Source organism: Nomascus leucogenys, chromosome 8 (assembly GCF_006542625.1).
Source record: "Nomascus leucogenys isolate Asia chromosome 8, Asia_NLE_v1, whole genome shotgun sequence".
In the NCBI taxonomy this organism is placed as follows: domain Eukaryota; kingdom Metazoa; phylum Chordata; class Mammalia; order Primates; family Hylobatidae; genus Nomascus; species Nomascus leucogenys.
In genome coordinates this window covers 6,062,225-6,079,312 of record NC_044388.1, presented here as the reverse complement: position 1 = coordinate 6,079,312, position 17,088 = coordinate 6,062,225, and positions in this window count along the sequence as shown.

Genomic DNA, 17,088 nt, shown 5'->3' with positions numbered 1-17,088 from the left:
GTGGTGAGAATAAACGCCCTTATCTTGTTCCTGATTTTAGGAGGAATGTTTCAAATCTTAAGAATAAAATTAACTATGATGCTAGCTATAGGTTTCTCATAAATGCTCATTATTGGGTTAAGGGCATTCCCTTCTATTCCTCATTTGTTGAGAATTTTTATCAGGCATAGGTGTTGAAATTTGTCAAATGCTTTCTTTGTCTTCTGGTTTCAGTGGTGAAAAACTCAAGCTTCAGTTACTCATACCCAGGGATAATTTGGATGGGCCTTTCTTTAGCAGGGGCTGTGAAAACAGGACCTTTGGATGTCATGCCATTAGCAGTAGGTATACCAATTATTGCTTATGCACATGTGATTTTATAAAATATATCTGACGAAAGACTGATACCAAATTGTCAGTCTCCCTACACAGACTTTATCATATATTTATTTTCCCTTTTTAGGACATACCAGAGAAAAGTTCTTTCTTTCTTGTGGTACTTCAGAATGTTCTTATTTATTAAAGGGAGCCTCTCTGCTTTAAGGGTTAGAAAGGATATTAGGACGGAAATATTAGAAAGGAAACAGCATATCCCTATTTCATGCTGTGCCTCAGCAATTGAATTCTCAAGGAAACTGCCTTTTCCTTATGGAGTCAGTGTATCTGGCTATTTTTAGTAGAATTATTAAATAACCAAAAAGCCTCAGAACTCTGAGTGCAAAGTAAAGAGATCAAAAGTCTTTGTTGCCATTTCTTTGCTCTGTAATCCTAGAAAAATCATTTAAGCTCTTTGTGCCTCAATATTTGGATTTATAAGATGAACTGGATTGAATATTTTAACAGGTCATTCCAAGTTCCTAAATTCTGTGATCTCTACTTTTGTCAATTCTGAGAGCACCTCTGGGAACCATCCCTCCTTAAAAATTATTTGCTATATAAAATTTGCAAATCCTAAAAGTAGTCCTCAAACAAAGGTAATGAAGCATATATGTGTATGTGAGATTCTGAAGCTTGGAATCTAAGGATAGCCTTTAAAAGCTGGTCTGATTTTTATGACCTATTAGTATCAACAATTCATTATATTAGAAGTGTCTCTAATGGGATTTGTGTCTGTATTTGCATCTTTGGCTGTTTGACTTCTTGGTCTTTGTATCACGGCAATTATGTTTTAGACTGAAATGTTGTATATGACACTTTATGCTCTTAGGATAGATTAGAAATGGAGTGGAAATTTTTGTTTGAGAAAGAGAACCTAAATACCAATTGCAGATATAAAAAAATGGTTGTTAATTTAACATTTTACCTATAAGGGAGGACTTAGGGAGGGAGATAGGAGCCTAGAAAAATACATATTTTCAGATATCTGAATTAACCTTTTCCCCCTTCTAAGTCAGCTTGCATGCAAGAAGGAAGAAAGTAAGAATTCTGTCTCCAATCCACAATTTCTGAATGTAAGACTTATTATAGTTTATTTACTTTAAAATGGATTAAGACATGGGATGGGGAAATTATTTGAAAGGGGTAGGACTGCAGTGAAGAAGAACTTTAGGCATTATTTTTCTCTGGCGTTTGTATGTCATCACTCTCTAGAATAATAAGTGGACATTTTTATTTTGAATTTCTTTTAGCCCAATAATTCCTATTCACTCTGCTCTTGAGGAAGCTGCCCCTACTTGTGTTCTGAAATTAATCCAAAACCAGACATTTTAGGTTTAGACATAGAACCTTATACAAATTGATCCACTAGAGTAACTAATGACCTAATGAGAAGAGGTAGTGTATTTTTGGTTTGTTTTTGTAGCTCTATAACACTGATTTATAAATTATCTGGACTATTTTGTCTTTGCATTTATATTATTTGATCTTTTTGTACAGGAGCAGGAACCTGAATGCAGAAGAATTTTTGAAGGTTTTAGCAATGTCACTTAGAAAAACTACAGTACTTGAATTTCAAAATTCTCATACTCATGTTTTATTGTTACCTAATGCAAGCAAATTGCTAAAGTGACAAGGATTTGGTCTTTCAAATTTGGCAACCAACATTTAAATTCTGACTCCACTACTTAGCTTGTATGAAATTAGTATTTCATTTAACCTCTTAGATCCTGAATTTCTGAAATGCACACATGCGGCAATAATAGCTTCTTATAAGCCACTGAGTGAATTATGTGAAAAATGCATGTAAATTAGTCAACAGTCTTTGGCAAGCCATTGGAAATTTTCAAATATTTATTCTCTTCCCTTTGCTTTTGGTCTTAATCATTTCTAGGTCTTTTTAACAGCATTTTTGTGTTACTAATATGGTAAACAGTAATTAACATGGAAGGCTTGGAAGACAACTGAGCAGGTAAACTTTTAAATGTTATTATTATTTTTTCCTATTTAAAGAAGACACAATTTGAGGTTCAAATACATTCAGTCAACTTGATGTTTTAAAACCTCCACCATTTCTATATTCTTTTCTGAATACAAGTAGATTTTTTTAAAGTCAAACTTCTAAAGCACCTTTACATAAATTGATTTGTTTATGGTTCTACCAACTGAGATTTGAAGAAAATTCTCCTGGCATTAGCCAAACTTCAAAGGTTTAGTATTCAACACTGCCATCACTTCTGACAACAACTGTAAGTTTGGGGGTTCTCAAACCATCAGCAAGTTCAATAATTCACTAGAAATACTCACAGAGCTCACTGAAAGCTAGTATATAACAGTTACTGTTTATTATAGGACAGGTTACAGGTTAAAATTAGCCAAAAGAAGAGACGTAGAGAGCGGGGTCTTAGAGGGTTCCAAAGGCAGAGTTTCTGCTGTCCTCTCCCTTGGAGTCAGGATGCCTTACCCTCCCAGCATTGATGTGTAACTATACACATGAGCATGATCTATCAGGGAAGTTCACCCAAGCCTTGGTGTCCAGAGATTTATCAGAGCTCTATTACATGGGCATGATTGACTGATTCGTTTCCCACATGATTGATGTCAGCCTCTAGGTTAACTGATTCAACATGTCCCAATGTCCTCACCCTAAATCATGTGGTTGGTATTTCTGGCACAGCCCACCCCATCCTATGATTATCACATCTGGCTGGCTTCACCCTAAGATCCTGAGTAGTTAGCCTCTGACCTAAAAAAACGCAATCCTATCAGATATAAAATACATTACTTCCCAAAATGTGAGGGCAAAGACCAGACATCTTTGGGGGCAAGGCCTAATTTTTCACTACCTAAATCTAAATATTTTTTTTCTTTCTTTTTCTCTTCTCTAGAAAGCAGTCTATTAGTTGCTTCACTCATTATATGTGGTGGGATTAAATCATAATTATTTTTATAGAACCCTTAAAATTCCATAGTACATTAATACCCTCTTAGTATTGGGAAAATCTTTTAATATATTTTATCAATTTTTCCGTTGTTTTCCATACCACCTTAAACATTTGGGGTTCCATATATTGGATTGCAATGGCAGAAATCAGTACAACCAGAATGAATGGATTTAAATGTCAGTTGAGTGGTAGAAACTCAAGAGGACTTCAGAGTTTCAAGAGAGTGATTTGGCAGACTGGTGATAAGAAGAAATCAGAGAATTCAGAGGTATTGGGAAGACTACCCAAATTGGTGTTATTCAAACAGTAAGTCATGACCCTTGGATATTGACTAAATTATTCCTTATTGTGGGTTATAGATAGAAATACTGCTCACCTTGCTCTGACAGCAAGTCAACTCAGTGAACCAAGAGAATGAACTTCCAACTTTTCCTGGTCTGTGAGCTCCTATGAGTAGCACTTTTGACAAGGTAACAGAATATTAGCATATATGTGTGAATATTAGCCAGGAGGAAGGAAGGAAGGAATAGGAAGCAAGGAGGTATGAAGTTCTGTAGTTCAATTATCAACTTGATCTAATTATATTCATTAAGTGTAGCAGTTGTTCTGCAATACCTGGAAATTCTATGCACATATTTCTATTTAAACTCATCGTGTTTTTGGTTTTTGCTTCTACTCTACTAGTTTCCAACCAGGACCTCTGTCCAAGTACCAAGGAACATCTTCACTACCGGTTCTTGCCCCAGTCTCAAAGATGCTTAATTACATGTCCAATCTAGCCTTGTATTTCCTTCTTCTTGTCTCTATAACATGGAGTATGGCTTTGTGTCCCAGCACACATTCTTTAGAGCCTGAAAGCCTTTCTTGCTGTTAACCTTAAGTTCGATGTTCCTCTAAAAGTTTCTAAACAACACTGTGCTTCACTGGTCAAAATTACGACAAGAGCCAATGTTTACTTTCTAAGAGATCGTTTTATCATCAAATAGTGTTATTTTGCAGGTTTATTACCTGTATTACCAGTTTTTGCTTTGTGTTGTATTGAGTTTATTACCAAGATAGAAGCATAAAACATCTTTTTTGAAAAAAGGATAACAATCTTGTTTTTTTCAGGTTAACCATAATTATTTCCAAATTAGTATTTGAAATGTAACATATTGACATGTTTTTATTGTCAACTGTACTCAAATTATTTGGTTCTCAATATCCTCTTTGAAGAAGACGAAGAAAAAAACACTAGTTATTTTCAACATTACTAAATAAGCTGATGACAACAAAAGAGAATATATTTCTGCCTGTTTGGGTAAAATACTATACAGATTTATATTATAACATGCTTGCATCATTTTTATTATAAAGCAAACTGACAGGAAAAAGGAACTATAGATTTAGACTAACAGCAGATTTCTGTAGTCATGTTTCAAGGCTTCTGGGCCATGTGTGTTTCCAATATTAAGTTTTGACTTTTGAAAATTAAAGGTGGCTAACACACTGTATATTATCTATCACTGCCAGCAGGGTTGAAAATAGACTTAGCTGAGCTCACAATATCTTGACAGTAAAAAAAAAAAAACGAATGTTTTCGCAAACTAATATACCTAAAAAACATACATAGCCTCACATTGGTTTAGGTCAAGTTTTAACTTCAAATATGTTTATCAGAAATTTATAAAACATGTTTGTTTTAAATATGTAATTTTTCAGAGACATAGAATCAACCCAGATGCCCAAAAATGGTGAAGTGGATAATGTGGTGCATTTACACGACGGAAAATGTGGTGCATACACACTATGGAACTCCACACTGCCATAAAAAAAAGTAAAATCGGCCGGGCGCATTGGCTCATGCCTGTAATCCCTGCTCTTTGGGAGGCCGAGGTGGGTGGATCGTTTGAGGTCAGCAGGTCCAGACCAGCCTGGCCAACATGACAAAACCCTATCTCTACTAAAACTACAAAAATTAGCTGGATGTGGTGGTGCATGCCTATAATCCATGCTACTAGGGAGGCTGAGGCAGGAGAATCTCTTGAATTTGGGAGGCAGAGGTTGCACTGAGCCGAGATCACACCACTGCACTCCAGCCTGGGTGACAGAGAGAGACTCCACCTTAATAATAATAATAATAATAATAATAATACCATCTCCTTAGCAGCAACAGGAATGCAACTGGAGGCCATTAACCTAAGTGAAGAAATGTAGGAGCAGAAAATCAAATACTGTAAGTTCTCTAAGTTCTCACTTATAAGTGGAAGCTAAACATTGAGTACACATGCACATAAAGATGGGAAGGATAGATAATGGGAGCTACTACAGGGGGAAGGGTGGACGTGGGATGAGGATTGAAAAACTACCTACTGGATATTATGTTCACTGTCTGCATGACAGGATCATTTGAACACCAAACCTTAGTGATATGCAATTTATCCATGTAAAAAACCTGCACATGTGTTTCCTGAAACAAAAATAAAAGTTGAAAAAAAAAGATATAATTTTGGAATTGACGATAACGGATTTTATGCCTATCATCAGGATTAATTTTTTTATTTTTGACAATATTGTTCTCATACTAATTCCTGATTATACTAGAGAATTTCACAGTTATGTTTTGCTTGTTTGTTATCACACCAAATCACTTCAACAAACTTGGAAATTTTGACAAAAATTAAAGAAATTCATTTGTTGTAATTCATATCGGGGTGCTAGGAACACAGCCATTATAAGAAATACAATTGAAAAGGAAAATATTTATATAATAAAGGTCCTATTTTATTTTTATTGTAAGTCAAATATTTTGTTATAATTTTAAACAGTTTTTTAAAATGAAAGGATTATACATTCATGTTAATGTTAGATTTGGTATGTTATCATTCTTTCTCAATTTTTACAGTATGTGGCACCAGTTGACCAAAGAGTTAAAATTTTAAGCATTGGCGTTGTCTATTTTGTTAAAACAATACCAGATGTCTTTACAGGGTATTTCTATATTAATTTTATGTAAAATAATTATACAATTGACTATCCCTTTGATATTGAGAGTATTTTTTAGAGAACTCTAATACAAAACATTTCATAATTTTGCAGACCCAGTTTTAACTGCTTTGCAGTTGTTATAGAATATCAAAGATGAGTTTGACTTAGTTTTTACCTGTGAATAAGATAAAATGACACCTATGTGGTAACAGGTTCCCATTATTGTGTAGGATGTAGGTGAACCTATCTTACTACTGAGATAGAAGATAAGATATCTGGTTCAACGACACGCAGCAAGAAATATTTCTGCAAACCACTTGACTAAAACGAAAATTGTTAAGAATTACAAGCAAGAAATAACTTAAAAAGTAATAAATATTTCAGTGCAAGGTAATACACAAAAAGAATAAAACAGTTAAGAAAGAGGTGATAAGGGATAAATGGAAACACTCCTAGAAATCTATCTTTTGACCAAGAGCGAAATACAGATGTTGCCTAGTTGGCTGTTCTTGATAAGTTGGCATCATCTGAGATAAACCTTTCTATGATAATGTTTAACACAAATGTTTTGTCATATGAAGACATAGTATATTTTAATGGTTATTTTTCAACGAATATCTGTTAACAGTATAATTAATAGTTACTAGTTAGAATGGTGCTACATATTAAATTACTGATTTTAATCTATGAAAATTTTCATCATTAATCTGATATCTGCAATGTTTTATTTTAAGGCTTCAACGAACCAAGATCATGTTATAATTTAATCCTAAATATGACATCTACAATTTCTTAAACATTTAGGACTAAATGAGATAATGTATGTAAAATGCCTGGTGACCAACAAGGGTTGAATAATTGTGATTTCTTTTTTTACACTAAAGATTATTTTCCCTAAGGATTTAAGATATGATCCTTAGTATGAATAAACATACACATAACTATTAAGCAACTTATAAAATATTAACCGCCTTAACAGAAGAAAGCTTTCTTTGCCTAGATAAGAACAGCCAGAAGGAACTTTGTATATTGACAAACACAGGTTACTATCTTAAAAGCTTTCATATATATGTTTAACATTTTTATGATTAAGAGATTACATTTTGCAGAAAAATTATTGGCAGATAATGTGAAGATTTTCACTTCTCAAAAGCTAAAAAGTAAAGAATTTTACTTTTCCTATATGAAGATGTAGAAAATGCTGTAGATTCTTGGGTTTGGTGAGAATTAAAACATTTTAGACAAATTATGGTGATTTTTATTGATGTTAGAAAGGTGATGATTTATAATTCCTTATAAAAAATCTCTTTCTATGTATGCGTACACATTCTGTTGTTTCTGTTTCTCTACAGAACTTTCACCAATACAGTTATTGACGTAGTTAAGTTGGTATTTTTTTGGAAGGGGTGGGGAGAAGATAAAGTGATTCAGAGGACATTATTTAGTTGAGTCCTTCAGGAAAGTAGAGTAAGCCTATTTCTTAGGGAAGCCTATATCATCACCACAAGGAAGGTGAAGATTTCTAAAGAGTGCTGGCATTTTTAGAAACCATAGATATAATTTTTGTCATATAAATTTTGTTTTTTTCCCCAATTAAATATATTCTGGAAATATATTTATTCTGCATCAAGAAAAATTTATTTTTATAAAATATATTAAATTTATTAAAGGTTTTCTATGGCCCTATAAGATTAAATTTTAAAAGAGAATTATGTAACTATGGACAGAGTATCTTTTACATATATTACTTTTTTGAAATATCAGAATATTTGTGTGTCTCTTGAGAGGAGATACATCCTAGTTGTCTTCAGAGTGGAATGGCATTTTTTTTCATTTATTGAACAAATAAACTTATCAGATTTTATGCTATATTATGTGTGTGTGTGGTGGTGGGGGCATATCTATATTTTCCCACACTTTCAAGAGTTTAGGGTTAGGTATGAAAAAAGATAATTAGAGCATAGCTACAGTGATGGTTATGTTTATGAGTCAACTTGACTGGGCCAGGAGGTCCCAGATACTTGGTCAAACATTATTATGGATGTTTCTGTTGTGAGGGTGTTTTTGGATGAAACTGATGTTTGACTTGGTAGATTGAGTAAAGCAGATTTTTCTTCCTAATGTGTGTTATCCTCACTTAATCTGTTGATGGCCTGAAAGAACAAAAAGGGTGATGCTCCTGCAAATAAAAGGCAATTTCTCCTGCCTGGCTGCTTGAGCTGGAACACCAGTCTTTTGCTGCCTGTGAACTCAAACTGAAACATTAGCTTTTCCTGTTTCTTCTGGCTTTCAGACTGGAGCTTACACTACTTACTCTCCTGGGTCTCCAGCTTGTCACATACAAATCTTGAGACTTCTAAGTCTTCATAATTGCATGAGCCAATCTCTTTCTATATATATGTGTACACACCCTATTAGTTCTGTTTCTCTACAGAACTTTGACTGATACAGTTATTGATACAGTTAAGTTGGTATTTTTGGGGCGGTGGGGGAGTGGGGGTCAAGATAGAGAAAGTGATCCAGAGGAAATTATTTAGTTGATTCCTTCAGGAAAGTAGAGTAAACCTATTTTTCAGATAAGAGGAGGCTACTCTAGAAAGAACAAGTGGTGAAGTTGAGATATAAAGGAGATGATAAAATTAGTGATCCAAGGAAAGGTGCATATCAAAACCAGAGTATGTTATGGGAAAGAGTTTGGTTTCATTCTGAAAGCCATGGAAGTCATTGAACTGTTGTAAGCAGGAAAGTGGTTTGTGTTTGCATTTTAGAAAGATGGCTTAGGCCATTGTGCAAGAATCAGTCAGTAAAGGGCTATGATCCCCCTGGAGCGGTGGTTCTTGCCTGTAATCCCAGCACTATGGGAGGCCGAGGCAGGTGAATCACTTGAGCTCAGGGGTTCAAGGCCACCCTGGCCAACATGGTGAAACCCCGTCTCTACCAAAAATACAAACATTAGCCGGGTGTGGTGGTGCACGCCTGTAATCCCAGCTACTCACAATTGCTTGAATATGGGGTGTGGAGGTTGCAGTCAGCCGAAATTGCACCACTGCACTCCAGCCTGGGCAACAGAGCCAGACCCCGTCTCAAAAAAAAATACAATAAATAAATAAATAAAAAATAAGAAAGGGCCATGATTGAAATCGAGGGAACAAGTTGGGGGAGTGTTGAAGAAATGATAACTCATGTTGAAGTACACAAAATTGGTAAAAATATTAAAATTTATAAAATAGATTAATCAGACACATGAGTGCTGGAACATAGTTGTTTACTGAAGGGATGCAGAGGGAGGGCAACATACAAGAGATACAAGGGAGGGAGAATAAACAAGTCACTTAGAAAGATTAAATATGCAGATCAAAAGAGAGGAATGATAAAAGATCTCTCCCATATTCTTGGCTTGGGGGTGGTTGGTGATGACATTCCTTGAGATATTGATAATATAGGCTGAGCATGGTGGCTCACACCTGTAATCCCAGCATATGGGTAGTCTGAGGTGGGAGGATCACTTGAGCCCAGGAGTTCGAGATCAGCTGGGCAACATGATGAAACCCTATCTCTACAAAAAATATAAAATGCTAATCGCCCCACTGCACTTCAGCCTGGGTGACAGAGTGAGATCTGTCTCAATCAATCAATCAATCAATCAATCAGAATAAAGTGATTTTGAAGAAATGTAAAGTGAAATTGAGTTTAGCACAAAATATGTTAAATTTGAAGTGCCTGTGGGACTACGCAGAGGTGATGTCTAGTATATTGTGATAAACTTGACAACAGATCATAAGCTCAAATTTACCTTTCAGTATCCTCAGAAGCAGTCAATCCCTTTCATAATAGCATGATCATAAACATATGCTTGTTCAATTGTTTTAATATGAAAAATTCAGGTGGTTAAGCACTGATGCTTCCTTTGTATCTATGAATATATATATACGTGTGTATGTGTGTATATATATGTATATACATACATATATATACATATATACACACACATACACACACATTCTATAAGAGAAAGAGTGCATTTTCTAATCCTTAGTTCAGATTCAATCATTGAAGAGGCTATGTATTTGCATAATGAGATGTAAAATTAATAACTAATTTATAATTATAATAATTTAAATAGAAGACTGGCACAAGAGATTCTTTCAGAAATGATTTCTCCAAATGGTTATCTTACTTGGATGAATTTCTGGGGGAAATACTCGAAAAAATTAACTTCACCTTCATTTCTCTATTGAGCTAAAATGAACATATTCAACCAAAAATAACAGTTCAAGTGTAAACTTTTATGTAGCATTTAAGCTTAGAAAGTGTATCTATTTCCCTCATTATGCAGTTTTTTTTTCATGTGGACTGTGGTACCTGATATAAAAGTCCCATATTTAGGTTGATGTCCTCAAACTATTTTGATGGCTTATATCTCCATCAAAATAATTTGAAGACTTCAACGCTAAGGCAAAAGATCAAGGGATGCCTTTAAATAATATTGTGTAGAGCTTCTTTAAGCCTTACTGTCTTTCCACCATTTGAAGGGAGACAAACTGCTGGCATCATTTTCTTTCACCATCTCTCTCTCTCTTCTCTCAAACCTGAAAGCAGCAGTATTCTGCAGAAAGCAGATTTGAACAGAATGGGACTTTCAATGGAAACTGTTAAATAAAAAGAAAGTTTTCTTTATCAATGTGCAATGTTCATTCATTTGAAAGCATATATTAAGTCCCTACCACATGTCAAATATTTTTAGATTACAATATATACAGCAGTGATGAAAACAGATATTATTTCTGCTTTTAAGCAGCTAAAACATTAGTGGGGAATGTAAGCACTAATGAAGGAAAAAAAAAGGCATCCAAGCACAAATCATCATGCTTTATTATTTCCCTTTGTCAATGTCTAACCTTCTCAGGGTTAACTTCTGATATCAAGGAAGTGGCCTTTCATTCCTGGGAAATCGTGGGTCTGGGAGAAGACATACTTCCATAAATTCTTGTTGCTGTAGCTATTTTGGAAATGCATTATTTGTTTTAAAGTGATTTGTTTGGAATAAAGTGGTTAAAAGAATACAAATCAAAAGAATCAGTGTATAAAAATATTTGCAATTATTTTATGCTATAAGTGTTTTGTTTAATTTTTATAGGGAATTGTGTTAACTTTGTGCACTATAATCTATTTTATAAATTTTAATATTTTTACCAATTTGTGTACTTCAACATGAGTTATCATTTATTTTCATTATATCTGTATTTATTTACTAATATTTAATACATTTTAAATATTTTTATCTAGCAAAAATTATATTTTCTGAATTCAACTCTGCAGAAATATAACTGGTGGAAAATTTGTAATTTATAAAAATGTGAATGTAGCCAATCTATTTTTAAGAAAGCAAATCCCTTTAGGATTAATATAAATAATCTTCCCCAAGCCAAAAATAAAAAAAAAAACTCTTCTGCAAAGGGCTTAAAAATTTATACAGTTTTGTGTTTACAAAAAATTGAATAAAAAATGTTACAAATTCTAATAGAAACAAAAAAATGCTGGCATTTGTTCTTCAAGTCCCCACTTGAACCTCTTCCAAGTGCACTTTCATTTCTTTCCTGCCCTAAAACATTGTAATTAACTTCCATTCCGGCTGTGATTAAAACAATGCAAAAATACTGAAATGATCATTTAAACATTGAAAAATTATCAATGGACCTGCCAATAGACAACTGTTTCATTTATTGCAAAAAAAAAAATAAAATCTAAGTATATCAAACCTCTTTCTCTCATAAGCCATTCTCATCTTTGGCTTGCTGTCAAAATATGCTGAGTATATAATTGTTTTTACCGGTATCCCTTACTTAATCAACTCATAGGGCAACAACTCACAGGAAAGTAATACATTTTTCTTAAAGTCTTAATATTATTTAGTCCCATTTTATCTATAACAAATTCCTCAAATTTTATAGCGTATGTGTGATTTTTATCTTTCATATTCCTAATTTAGATTTTTTTTCCATATTTGTGTTTTCTGTTAGCTCTCACCTTAGCTTTAGTTGATAGTGATTGGGGATGGGATTGGCAAGGGATCGGAAGGAAGCCTGTGCTCACACAGCTCTTCTTTCCTTGAATTTTTGCTTATGTCCTCATTGGAGAGTATTATATCAAACTGAAGAGCCAACCATGTGCAAAAGGCAAATCAGAGAGATTTTGAGAAAGTCAGTTCAAATTTGATTCTTTAACTGTCATGTTTTCTAGAAAGCCTTTCCTAAAGTTTACTGCTGGGGTAAGTAGCCTTTATCAGTTTGCACTCAACACTGTTTTTATCTATGTATCTGCTGCATAAACATGTATGTGTATATGCATCTACATACATAGAACACACGTACTACCTTGCTTTATAATTATCCCTCCTTAAACTATGAGCACTTTTGAGGTAGGGAGTGTACTTAATAATAATAAAATCATCAAGACCTAAAATAATATTTGAACATAGGATAATTTTCATGTATATTAGTTGAACTAAGTTGAATTTCATTTATACAAATATGGCAATTTCAAGCATCCCTTATCAGTATCACTTATTCATGAAGCATCTAAATTTATTTCCCATTTATGTAGTAGTCCATGTTTTTTCTACTTGTTTTAATGTGATTATAGTCAACAAGAGGAAACAGTAAGTATGAAGTATAACATGAATTTGCCACAATGTGTTGATAAGGGGAACCAGTATACTATTCTTTAGCATCAGCATTCAGTTTTGTTATGATTAATTATGTTTGCCTACCATTGATTACATATGATAATTTTCTATATTTGACACTTGTTTTATAATTAGAATTTAATTATATTAACAGTCATTAATAGCCTTTATAGACTAATCTCTGACTTCAAAGATTAATTTGAATGTTATTTTAGAAATACTCCATGTTGATGACTAATGTGTACTAGTTGATATGTAAAACTAATTACATAATCATATTTCTAAATCTTGAAACCTTGCTAAAATTATAATGGCACTAGCTAGAAATGGCTAATTGGGTTATTTTCACATATTATTGAATAATAAGATGAAAGGAAAGTTTTCATTTAGTTTAGTGTATTATAATCAAGCTTAAATTTAATGACACAATCAAAATAAACTTGAATTTTTTCATTTTCTAATTTAATACAAAAACCCACCTTAAAACATCTGTGAAAGAAGCTATGACATTTGTGATAAGAACATTCACTATCTACTAGAATATGGGTACAAGCAGACTCTAAACATCTGCTAAATTGTCCGAAAAATTAATGCAGAGGGCATAGATAACTTGGATTCAAATTGGAATAAAGTATAATGTATAAAGATAAGGTCTATTCAAATGGTATAAATGATTAAAAATGACCTTTCTTGTTGCTTAGAGAATTTTGGTGGTAAATAAGCAAGTAAATTTTGATTGCTATAATCAACGTCTTTCCCTTCCCTGATACGTTTTCTCCTATTTGTAAGAACAGATACATTTACAAAAGCTACCTCAAATATTCCTTGACCAGTCACTGTTTAAAAGGGCTTCTGGTAGTGATTGGGTAATAAAGAACTTAGAATCTTTATGAAAATTCAAGCACACATAAAAATATAAATGGCAATAAGTACTTAAGAATGATAGAAATAATGGTTTAGTCAGATTAACAACGTTAGACAACTTTGTTGAGGCCATAACAATCTCTTGCTGTGATATGTATAGACTTCATTACACAAATTAAATAATAAAAATAATATTATACACTTTTATTGAGTACCATGACACTGTATAGTATTATGCTAAACACTACTCTATGAGGTGGCTCCTATTATTTTAATTTTACTACTATAAAAATCAAGTAACTTATATATGAGACACATGGCTGATAAGTTTTAGAGTTGAATTTGAAATTAAGATTCTCAATTTTAATTCACTGACTTTAAATTTTAAGCTCTTTCCCTTGTACCATACTGACTCCCAATATCACCTTAAACTCAATTTATCTTATTCAAACAATGTAGTTTCATTTGGGAAATAATAATACAAGCTTTCAGGAATAAAAGCTTGTGACAAAAGAGAAAAAAAATGGGAGTTTAGGGTGAAGATCTCAAGTTTCCAGGCATACTGTTACAGCTACTGCTTAGATGACCTATTTTTCACTGAATACCAGTCAGCTCTGGACAGAATGGAATCAGCTTAGAATTGTATTTGGCCTGTAACAAAAAGGCCAGAAATAACTGTGGCTTAATTATGATAGAGGTTTACTTATCTCTTTTATACAGCAAAAATACAAATACGCATCCCATAGCTATTTTGATTGTTACGTAATGACATCAGTCAAGGATGTAGATTGCTTCTATTTTTTCATTTTACCATTCTTTGTGTGGGTCTTGCATCTTTAGGATCACCTCCAGATCCAAAATGGCTGATAGAACTCCAGTTATCATATCTGTGTTTCAGAAAAGAAGCAGGAATTTGGGAGCAGGTGTAAGCCAGATCTCTGCTCGCTTCTAAATGAGCTTTCTTCAAATCCTATGTATCAACTTTCACTTGTGTTTGATTAGCCACCTCTGGTTGCATGGGAGATTGAAAAATGTAGCTATTTAGCTATGCAAATTTCTAACTAGAGTGGAATCTGGGTTTTGTTACTAAGGAAGAAGTGAAAGATATGCACTAAATAGCTATCTGGGCCAAGCCAATGAACATATTCCAGACATGCATTACACATGCAATTTCAGAATCTTGGCTCTCTTATTAAGGTTAATTGAGAGTTTATGAAATCTCCATTGGGAGGGTCTCTAACTGAGTGATCTAGGAATTTACACAGTTGAATCAGGTGAAAAATTCAGTTAAACTCTTATGATGTGCTCTGCGTCACAAAGCTGCCTATCTACTTACATTTTCTTCTCAACCCATCAAAAGGAATTAACTTCATCAACAAGGTAAGTTCAAACTATATTATGTATGCAATTTAATATTCTAAACTTTCCAACCATGTAGATGCCATGTTCATGATAAATTATCAAAATCATGCTTATATTTTCAAGGTCCATTTTTATTTCCATAATTTACATTTATAAATATGTATTACATAATAGTAACATGTCCTAGTGATGTTCAGATATCATGCCCACAGGAAACATTTCAAATGACACAATTTCTAATAAGGAGAAAAATTCTGACAAGTTTACCATCACTTCTGTTTTTTTTTTTCTTTTATCTAAAGTAAATGAAATCCTTAGTGAGAAAAAAATATGTTACAGAGAAGTAGTATAGCACTGTAGAAAAACCATGGACTTTGAACTTAAATAATTTTTTTTTTTTTTTTTTTTTGAGATGGAGTCTCGCTCTGTAACCAGGCTGGAGTGCAGTGGCATGATCTTGGCTCACTGCAACCTCTGCCTCCCGGGTTCAAGCAATTCTCCTGCCTTAGCCTCCCGAGTAGCTGGGATTACAGGTGCGTGCCACCACACCCGGCTAGTTTTTGAACTTTTTAGTAGAGATGGCGTTTTCCCATGTTGACCAGGATGGTCTTGATCTCTTGACCTCGTGATCCGCCTGCCTCAGCCTCCCAAACTGCTGTGAAAACTTAAATAAATTTCAGTGTAAATCCTTTCTCAAACTATTATTTACTTTCTATGTGAGTTTGCAGAAATTGTGTAAACTCCCTTGGTGTCATTTTTTACTGTAATCATTAATTGTAAAATTGTGATCTCATTGTGTAAATATAAACTTGTTACATAAAAAGAGATATCTTTAATTGTAAAATTGTGATAAAAATGACATCTATTTCTCAATTTATATTAAAAATTTTAAACCGTATGTAAAATATTAGGTCAGGATGCAAAATCGTAATGGGATTTTAATAGTTATTTTCATAATGGTAAATTATATATGTTGCAAAGTAATGTTACTTGTGCAGTAATCATACTAATTTTTAGATACATTTATAATAAGTTTGCCCCACAAATTAGCCTTTGATTTTCTTCTTCCATGAAATATACAAAAACAACTTGTTTCATTTCTGAAGGATAAAAAGTAAATAATGTTTATTCCATAGGAAGATAATAATATTAACATTTTGACTAAAAACCAGTGATGACCACCATGAAACTAGTATGTCTGCAGGATAATGACATACAGTGGACAATGGCATAAATTTTCCATTTAAAGTTATTGAGGCCAGGTGTGGTGACTCACGTCTGTAATCCCAGCACTTTGGGAGGCCGAGGCAGGCGGATCATGAGGTGAAGAGATTGAGACCACCCTGGCCAACATGAAGAAACCCCGTCTCTACTAAAAATACAAAAATTAGCTGGGCATGGTGTTGAGTGCCTGTATTCCCAGCTACTTGGGAGGCTGAGGCAAGTGATTCATTTGAACCCGGGAGGCGGAGGTTGCAGTGAGCCGAGATCACGCCACTGCACTCCAGCCTGGTGACAGAGTGAGACTCTATCTAAAAAAAAAGGTATTGAAACTGTTTCTTTGAAGCAGCTTTGGCAAGTTTTCAAATTCTGAATTGTGAATAAACAAACACCCAACTAATGTTTTACCTCCTCTCTATTTCCCTAATGGCCTCAATCCATATTAATCTAAATCCTCACCCTTGACCTGAACACAGGCCTTGGTTGGCGTCCATTTGCTTGTGTATACATAAAGGATTATTTTGCCCCCAACAAGTCTATAAATTCCTAGAATTTAGGCCTAATGCAGACTTACAGTCTTTCAAAACAACAAGAAAAAATTGTCTTGCATTTAGAATGTATTTACTGAAAGTAAATTTGGACAATAATAAATATTCAGAACTGAAAAGACCAAGAAATGTCATCAGTGAT